Genomic DNA, 10,292 nt, shown 5'->3' with positions numbered 1-10,292 from the left:
GCATTTGCCTATCCATGCACCACTCTTGTTAGTCTAGAAGCCAAGAGCAAAACTTTGGTCTCTGGGACCCTATTTGTGCATTCAAGCAAAGCCAAGGAATTTATATTTATTGCAGATCCACTATGTACTAGGTAGGCAGCCGTGACATGGGCACTTTGTTCTTATTCTCTCATCTGGAATATCTACTTGTATCACTGCGTCCCTCAGGTTCTATCTGTGCCACAAATCAAGATCACCATCCCTCCTTGGAACACCTGTAGCATTTATTGCTGTGCCATTTCTTCTCTCTGAATTAACTCCTTATCTTTCGTGTGTCTTTGGCTTACATTTTGCTGCTTGAAATTTTATTTGAGTGCTCTGTGTTTTCAATCAGGGCTGAAACTGAGGATCTGGTCCTGAGACCGAGCTATATCCTTCCTTGAACATGTACAGAATGTAGGAAGGCCCTGGGGAGGGAGGGTAAAGCTCTTTTTCAAAGGAGACTGGTGGTGCCTGGAGCTTATAAATGTTTGCACTGAGCATTCCTGAAAGACAGCAAGATTTGTAGTTCCAGTGCTTTCCTGTTACAAAGGGTATCTAGGTGACAGAAATGCAATGTGATTTCTATACTTGGAAATTTTTTTATGCTGGTCCTGAGGCTGGACCTGAGCATTTTTATTTAAGGCTAGTGCTCTACCACTTGAACCACAGCTCCACTTCTGGCTTTTTGCTGGTTAATTAAAGGTCAGAGTATCATGGACTTTCCTGCTTGGGGTTAGCTTTGAATCACAATCCTCAAATGTCAGCCTCCTGAGTAGCTAGGATTACAGGTCACTGGTACTTGGAGATACCTGGGAAATTTAAAAAATGTTAGCAACTTGTCAGGTGAGCATGGCTCAGACCTGCAATACTAGCTATTCAGAAGACTGAGATCTAGAGGACTATAGTTCAGTATCAACCTGGACAGGAAAGTTTGCTAGACTCCATCTTATAAATAACTAGCAAAAAATAGAACTAAAGGTATGGCTCAATTGGTATGAGCACTATTGGAGTAAGTGTGCGACTCTGAGTTCAAATCCTAGAATTGACAAGAAGAAAACAACCACTTGCTGTGTGACTTAACACAGATGATAGAATTTTTCTAAACACCAGGGCACGATACCAAGCAAGACAGCCTAGCCTCTGTTCCCAAGGAACATACAGTCTGGAATTGCACTGCTTTAATCAATATAAGACTGATTAGGTCTGGAGCTGGTGGCTTATGCCTAGCTACTCCGGCGGCTAAAATCTGAGGATCTCAGTTCAAAACCAGCTCAAGCAGAAAGTCTATAAGATTTTTTTTCTTTTTTCCTTTTTATCAGTTGTGGAGCCTGAACTCTGGGCCTGGGCACTGCTGTCTCTCAGCTCTTCAGCTCAAGGCTAGCGCTCTACCACTTCAGCCACAGTGCCACTTCCAGCTTTTTCTGCTTATGTGGTGCTGAGGAATCAAACCCAGGGCCTCATGCATGCAAGGCAAGCACTCTACCACTGAGCTACCTTCCCAGCCCTTGAGGTTCTTATCTCCAATTAACTAGCAAAAAGTTGGAGGTGAAGCTGTGGCTTAAGTGGTAGAGCATCAGCCTTGAGTGGAAAAAGCCAAGCCAGAGTGAAAGGCCCTAAGTTCAAGCCCAGTGCCAACACACACACACACATGCACACACACACACACACACGCGCACACACACACCACACACACACACACACACACACACACACACTGATTAGGCTCTAGCTACTACTGCAATGAAAATTTAGTCTAGGCACTGGTGGCTCATGCCTGAAATCCTGGCTGCTCATGAGGCTGAGATCTAAGGACCAAGGTTCAAAGCTAGCCTGCAGTGTCTGGGAGACACTTATTTCTAATTAACCACCAAAAAGGTGTTAGAGCAGTAACCTTGAGCAAAATGAAGCTTAGGGACAATTCAAGCCCCAGAATTGAAACAAATAAGCACACACACCAAACATACATACACACACACACACACACACACACACACACACACACACACACACACAGAAAGTCTAAAATTGTTTTCTCAGCCACATTAGGTACTCTTTAAACCATATATGGTTAGTGACTAACATACAACAGAAGTACTTTTCCATTGCTTCAGAAGTTTCTATTGGAAGTGCTGCCTAAAAGCAGGAGGAAGAAGAACAGATAAGGTGGATGGGTCATATTCTGACTAGACTAAATCTTCAAAGCAAGGCAGCTAAGTGCACTTAGACTGCTGACCTTTTTATTTTTTCAGTGTTAGGGGGATTGAACCCAGGGTTTTGCACATACTAGGCAAGTACTCTATCATTGAGCTACATCACCAGGTCTAGATTGGTGACTTTTAAACATTTAAAAATTAAAGCTGGAAAAAAAATTAAAATGGGGAGTGGTAGCTCATGACTGTAATTCCAACTACTCTAGAGACTAAGGACCAAAAGATTACAGTTTGATGCCAGCCAGAGCAAAAAGTTCTTCAGACCTTATCTCAACTAGTAAAAGTTGGGAGTGGTAGTATATAACTGTCATTCTAACTATACAGAATAAATAACAGGATTGAGACCCCGGGTGGTCGGGGGGAAAGAAAGCAAGACCCTATTAGAAAAGCAAAGAGCACCTTGTGGCTCACACTTGTAATCCTAGCTACTCAGGGGGCTGAGCTATGAGGATCAACACTGTGTAACAAAAAGGCCACAGGTTTGGCTCAAGTGGTAGAGTGGATGACTGTCTAGCAAGTACAATGTGCTGAGTTCAAATCTCAAAAACAAACAAACCAAGTCCACAGTGAAAGCTTGATCTATAATACAAACACACATGATAACATATACAGGGTTTTATGCATGTTTTAACATGCATGTTTTAATATGTTTTGAGGGAAGGGCATAAGCAGGGGGTGGGGGACAAGACTGGAGAAAGGAAGGGTTAACAAATGCAGTCATTATATTCAATGTACCTTGTGTAAAAATGGAACTATGTAACTTTTTTTTAATTAATTTTTTTTGGGGGGGGTTGTAGGGCCAGAACTCTGGGCCTGGGCCCTGCCCCTCAGCTCTTCAGCTCAAGGCTAGCGCTCTACCACTTGAGCCACAGCGCCACTTCTGGCTTTTTTTCTTTTTGCTTATGTGGTGCTGAGGAATTGAACCCAGGGCCTCATGCATGCAAGGCAAGCACTCTACCACTGAGCCACCTTCCCAGCCTGGAACTACATAACTTGAAAGTAGAAATGTGAGTATGAAAATGGGGGAGAACAATGGAAGCGGGGGTGACATTGATCAAAATGCATTGCATTCATAATCTAATGGAATTGTAATCTCTCTGTACAATTTAAAAATAAAAATTCCATAGTTATATCATATATATGTAAATATGTATGTATATATATATCTTTATATATGTATATTAGAATAACAGTATTCATCCTTTTTCACTTCAATCATCTGGATATATTCTGATCTAGTTTAGCCTACCCAGTTCATTTTATCAGAGCCGATGGTTCACACTTTATATGGCTAGCTATTCAGGAGGCCAAGATCTGAAGATCAAAGTTTGAAGCCAGCCTGGGCAAGAAAGTTTGTGAGACTTAGCTTCAATTAAACTGCTACTTTAAAAAAAAAAAGGCCAGATGTGGAGATGTGGCTTAAGTTGTAGAGAGCCAGCCTTGAGTAGAAAAAAGCAAGAGACAGAGCTAAGGCCTTGAGTTTAAGCCTCAGTACTGGCCTAAAAGATCAGTGTCTTCCTCTCCCACCCACTCTGGCTCCATAGCCTGTAGTATAGATCATTAGCTCTATCAGTGACACAAAGTAGCTCTTAAGCACAAGCATGTATGGGAAAGGCCCATGGAAGCTCAACAATGAAAAGTCAAGTCTTCAGATCTTCAGAGGTGTGGCTGAAGACATTGGAAGAGAATAGCCACGGAAGATTGAGGGTGGCTGGGATTCTAATCACTTCAGCTGCTACTGGAGAGGGTGGAGAGGGTGCTCTCCCAGCCCATCCAGCCCGCAGGCCTCTCTCCAGGCGGCAGTAGAGTTGCATTCTTGTACGTGTTCAGGGCTCCTTGCACACAGGTTAGGCATGACACATCAAATTCCCCATGCATAAAACCTAAGGCAGAAGGTTTGTGTAAGTCTAGTGGGCAGAGCTGGACCTAGAAGATTAGGAGGGCAATTCCAGGCCAGTGGAAGGAACAAACATATTGCAGCAATGAGGGTATCCAATGGAGACTGCACGTCAGAAATGTCTTCACATAGGGGACTGACATCAGCAAGCTCACAAGGAGGATTCCTGCTTGGAAAGGTCAGACTTGAGTTATTCATTCACTAATAGAAAACACATTTATTTATTGACCACCTATTATATGCCAGGTACTGTGCTAGCTACTTGGGTTATATATAAGGTTCAAGAGGACAAATTACCTTAAGCTTGATTGACACAGGTGGTCAGAGGGAGGAAGAAGACAGACATGGGGAGATCTGAGGGCATCCTACAATTCCATCCCAGGACTGTAGAATGTGAGGAAGCATATGGAACAACTCCATGACTCACCTCCACCCACAGTATTTCAGGTGATTGTCACAAGTTACTGTTACAGTTGAGGCCCCAACCCAATGTCTTGTCTTTCAGTGTGCGCTCAGAAGGGACTATCTTTCTGGGTGCTTGTAGCTCATGCCTGTAATCCTAGCTACTCAAGAGGCTGAGATCTGAGGATCACAGTTCCAGCCAGCTCAGACTGAAAAGTCCATGAGACTTCAATTAGCCAGCAAAAAGCTAGAAGTGGAGGTTGGAAGTATGACTCAAATGGTAGAGCACTTGAGTGGAAGGAAATAGCCAAGTAAGAATGTGAAGCCTTGAGTCCAAGCCCCAATACTGTCACAGAAAGAAAGAAGGAAAGGAAGGAAGAAAGGAAGGAAGAAAGGAAGGAAGGAAGGAAAGAAAGAAAGAAAGAAAGAAAGAAAGAAAGAAAGAACGAAAGAAAGAAAGGCAGGCTTAACTTGGGCCAAGATAATAGCTTAATAGTAAAATGCTTGTGTATATGAACCCCAGGATTCTTCTCAGCACTGCAAAAAAATGGGAGGAGGATGGAACCCAGGGCCTCCTGCATGCAAGGACCCTCCCACTAAATTATTCTCCTGGCCCTAGAACATCTTTTTTTTTTTCATTCATGAAAAAGCCCTGAGGCCCAAAGGGAGGCTGGTTCGGATGGCAGAGCACTGGAATAGGAATTCATACTGTGTAGCCTCAAAATTTCTCACCAGACAGCTGAGACTTTCCCCAGGGGTGAGGAGAGGGGAGAGACCTACCCTAGGATGAGGAATGAGGCTGGGGAGTAGGTGGGGCTCTGTACTATCCTTCTCATCTCTGACAGCTAGTGGGTAGCTTAACTGGATTGACAGGCCTTCTGGAGAGGGAGGGGGCAGGGGCAATCACAAGAAAGAAGACATTGAAATTCAGGCATCCAAATGACTTTTTTGTTGGTGGTGGGGCTTAAACTAAGGACCTGGGTGCTGTCCCTAAGCTTTTTCTCTCAAGGCTAGTGCTATACCACCTTGAGTTACCACTTCTGCTTTTCTGGTAGTTGGAGATAAAGAGTTTCACAGACTTTCTCTCCTGTCCAGGCTGGCTTTGAACTGAGATCACCAGATCTCAGTCTCCTGAGTAGCTAGGATTACAGGTGTGAGCCACCAATGCCCAGCTTTAATGACTTAGTAACATGAACATTATGTAGCACTTACTGTGGGCCTCACAATATATGTAATAAGTTTTACATATTTCAATTTGTTAATCGTTCCTCCAGACCCAAGAAAAATGAAACTTTTCTTTTTTTCTTGTTTCTTTTTCCAGTACTGGGGCTTGAACTCAGAACCTGGGGGCTATCTTTTAGCTTTGTCACTCAAGCTGGAACTGTATTACTTGAGCCACATCTCTGGGTAATTGGAGATTAACCTCTGGTTAATTGGAGATTAGAGTCTCACCGACTTTCTGGCTTGCTGGCTTTCGACTAAGATCCTCAGATCTCAGCCCCCTGAATAGCTAGGATTACAGGCAGGAGACGTTTAATCTTTGCCAAGAATTCACTCTTAGTCCTATTTTAAGGCCTTGAGGACTCTGAGAGGTTAAATAACTTGTTCAATGTTACTCAGCAAGTGCTGGGACTTGAGCCCAGGAGATCTAGCTTCATGGCTATCTTGGAGGAGCGCTGGCCCCCATCACATATGGGTCCTTGGACCCCTTCCATCTCCCCTCCTGATCTCTCTCACTGGACAACCTGCCCAATTTGCTATCCTGCCACCTGCCACTGGGACTCCTCCTCCATTCAAGGTAGATAGAGTCACCTGCAAGTTTCACTGGCTGGGCAGGGGCGAGACTGGAAGAGAAAGTGGCTTTGGGTCAGGGTGGGGCTATCTCCTTTATAGACACTGCCCAGGATGAAGCAGGACCGAGCTGCAGGGAGGGATAGGGAGAGAGTGCCAAAGCCTGGGCCCCTGGGAGAACGCTGAGGAGTTTTGGCTTTACTGGAGTGAGGACAGACCATTGGGAAGGAGAGACCTGCCCCCCTCCTCAGCCTTCCGCCCCCTCTAAGGAAGGAACTGTGCAGCTGGGGTTGGTGCCCAGTTCTGCTTCGCCAGCCCTCTGCGTCGGCCAACTGCACACTGCGTGGGGACGCTGCATTCCTGCCTCTTTTTCTCTGCTGCGTCCTGGGTGTGTCCATCCCAACGCAGTGGACACCGCTGTTCCCCACCCAGTCCGGGCCTCCCAATTTAGGGAGTCAGCAGGTGGCGTCTGGTAGTCCGTAGACCCAAGGCTCAGCGTCTTTCAAACCTGCTCTCTGGCATAGCCAAGCTGGGGGAAAGGGTTAGAGGTGGGTAGGGGTTGGCCTCTTCCTCCAGCACCTCCTAGTGGAAGGATGTTCAGTCTCCAGTTTGTTTTGGAATTCTTCTGAGCTAGGCCTCTGTACCTCCCTCAAGTCTTCTAGATAAGGAGGAGTTCTTTTCTATCTTTAACACTCAAGAGGAAAACTTGGGGGTGAGGTGAGTGGGAGGAGATGAGGGGTGCTTGTTTCAGGAAACCCATCAGAGATTAAAAAGCAACCTTAAAAATTCTTTTCTGGTTTGTTAAGACACCCCGGGTTTGATCCCAGGGAAACACACACACACACACACACACACACACACACATCCCAGCACACATATGTAATTTTACACACCTATTTTTCAAAAATTAAACATTTAGGAGCTGGGAATATGGCTCAGTGATAGAGTGCTTGCCTTGAATGCATGGAGCCCTGGGTTTGATTCCTCAGCACCACATAAACAGAAAAAGCCGAAGTGGAGCTAGTAGTCTTGAGCACAGAGAGGCTCAGGGACAGTGCCCAGACCCTGGGTTCAAGCCCCAGGACCAGCCAAAAAAAAAACAAAAAAAAAAAAAAAGAAAAAGAAAAATTAAACATTTATTTTGAGATTGTTGTAATACAGTTTCCTTGGTAATATCTGACAAACCTACAATAAGACATCACAGACAGATCTAGCCTAGAGTTAGATCCTATCTACTGAGGAGGATGAGATCTGAGGATTGTAGTTTGAAGCCAGACAGGGCAGAAAAGTCTGGGAGATTCCGTCTCCAAAATAACCAGCAAGCCAGGTGCCAGTGGCTCATACCTGTAATCTTAGCTGAGATCTGAGGATCACAGTTCAAAACCAGCTCAAGCAGCAAAGTCCGTGTGACTCTTCCCGCCCCCCCCCCCCCAGACTCTTATCTCCAATTAACCACCAGAAAACCATAAGTGGTGCTGTGGCTCAAGTGGTAGAGAGCTTGCCTTGAGCTGAAGAGCTGAGGGACAGTGCCCAGGCCCAGAGTTCAGGCCCTACGACCAAAACAAAACAAAAAAAAGACAAAACAAAATAACAGCAAGTTATTGTTTCTAACATATTTATAAGATGATTTCTTTGTTGCTTTGTATGTCCCTCCCCCATGGTATAACCCCTGTTTTCATTGTATTTGATGTTGGTATAATTTGTGGAGGGGAAGGGAAAAACAAATTGTTTAAATAGGGATACAGGTGGACCCATTGCAACAATGAGATGTACAAGACGATATGTGGAGAACTTTACAGCTTTGGCGTGGGGGGGGGGGGCCCCCCGCAGGGGCACGGGGGAGGGGGTGTGCGGAGATGGGAAAGGATGGGAAGGGAAACAAAGGAGGAGGCAACAATGCTTGATAAGAAATGTACTCATTACCTTGCTCATCTAATTGTAACCCCTCTGTATGATATTTTCACAATTAAACAACAACCCCCCCCAAAAAAAACCCCAAAACAAAAACAATAACTAGCAAGAAGTTGGGCTGGAGGAGTGGCTCAAGTATGTTGTGTTCCTATAGCTCCATCTACTTTTCTCTGGCCCTGTCCCCTGCCAATCACCAAGCTACTCTCCATTTCGGTAGTCTTGTCACTTTGATTGTTGTATAAATGGAATTAATACAGCATGTGACCTTTTGAGAGTTTTCTTTTTCTTTTTGTCAGTATAAATTCTTGGGATATTCATCCAAGTTTTTGCATGTATTAATAGTTTATTTCTTTTTTTTTGGGGGGGGGTCCGATCATGGGGCCTGAACCTTGGGCCTAGGCGCTGTCCCTCAGCTCTTCAGCTCAAGGCTAGCGCTCTACCACTTGAGCCACAGCGCCACTGCCAGCTTTTTTTTTCTCTGCTTATGTGGTGCTGAGGAATCGAACCCAGGGCCTCATGCATGCAAGGCAAGCACTCTACCACTGAGCCACCTTCCCAGCCCTTATTTCTTTTTCTTGTTAAAGATGTTTTCATGGTATGGAGGTAGCTCAGTTTTCTTAAGCATTCACTGGTTGAAGGGTGTTTGGATTGTTTCCAGTTTTTGGCTAGTGAGCATAAAGCTGCTATTTTGTTGTTGGTGGTGGTCAGAGGGCTTGAACTCTGGGCCTGGGTGATGTCCTTGAGCTCTTCAGCTCAAGGTGAGTGCTCTACTACTTGAGCCACAGTACCACTTCCGGTTTTCTTGTGGTTAATTGGAGATTTGAGTCTCATGGACTTTGCTGCCTGGGCTGGCTTTGAACCAAGATCTTCAGATCTTAGCTCCTGAGTAGCTAGGATTACAGGTGTGAGCCACCAGCACCCTGTAAAGATGCTATTATTGTAGAGACTTTCTGTAAACATAAGTTTTTATTTTTCTGGAATAAATAACTGGAAAAATAAAATGCTTGGTTGTATGTTTAATTCTCCCTTTCTTCCTTCCTTTCTTCTTTCCTCTCTCTCCCTCCTTCTCTCTCTTTCCTCCTTTCTTTCTTTCTTTCTTTCTTTCTTTCTTTCTTTCTTTCTTTCTTTCTTTCTTTCTTTCTTTCTTTCTTTCTTTCCTTCTTTCTTTCTTTTCTTTCTTTTCTCTCTTCCTCTCCCTTCCTTTTCCTTCCCTTAATTACCAGGTTTTTTTTTTTTTTGGGGGGGGTGAAAATACCATACAGAAGGGTTACAGTTAAATGAGCAAGGGAATGAGTACATTTTCTTCTTTTTCTTCTTCTTTTTTTATTTTTGGTCGATTGTGGGGCTTGAACTCTGGGCGTGGGTGCTATCCCTCAGCTCCCATGGAAACCATGGTTTCCTATGTTTCTTCAGGCCTGGCTTACTTCACTTAATATAATTTTTTCCAAGTCTTTCCATTTCCTAATTACCAGAGTTTGAACTCAGGGCTTGCTTAGCTTTTCTGCTCACAACTGGTACTCAGTCACTTGAGCCACATGCTTAGCCTGGCTTTTTGCTGGTTAATTGAAGATGGACTTTTGAGAACTTTTCTGCCTGGGCTGGATTTAAATTTTGATCCTCCAAGTCTCCGCCTCCAGAGTAGGTAGGATTACAAGGATTACAGATGTAAGCCAGAGGCATCTAGCAAGAATTTCATTTTGATTAATCTATAGTTTTTTGTTTGTTTGTTTGTTTTTTGTTGGTCATGGGGCTTGAACTCTGGGCCTGGGTGCTTTCCCTCAGCTATTCAGCTCAAGGCTAGCGCTCTACCACTGGAGCCATAGCGCCACTTCTGGTTTTCTGAGTGGTTCTTTGGAGATAATAGTCTCAAGGTGTTTCCTGCCAGGGCTGGCTTTGAGCTGTGATCCTCCTATCTCAGCCTAGTGAGTAGCTAGGATTACAGGCTTGAGCCACCGACACCTGGCTCTATTGTGCTTTTTTTTTTTTTTTTTTGGGTCCGGTCGTGGGGCCTGAACTCTGGGCCTGGGTGCTGTCCCTCAGCTCCACTATGAGCCACAGCG

Source organism: Dipodomys merriami, unplaced genomic scaffold (assembly GCF_024711535.1).
Source record: "Dipodomys merriami isolate MVZ:Mamm:240054 unplaced genomic scaffold, mDipMer1.0.p SCAF_10, whole genome shotgun sequence".
NCBI classification, from domain to species: Eukaryota; Metazoa; Chordata; class Mammalia; order Rodentia; family Heteromyidae; genus Dipodomys; species Dipodomys merriami.
This window is presented reverse-complemented; position numbering follows the sequence as displayed.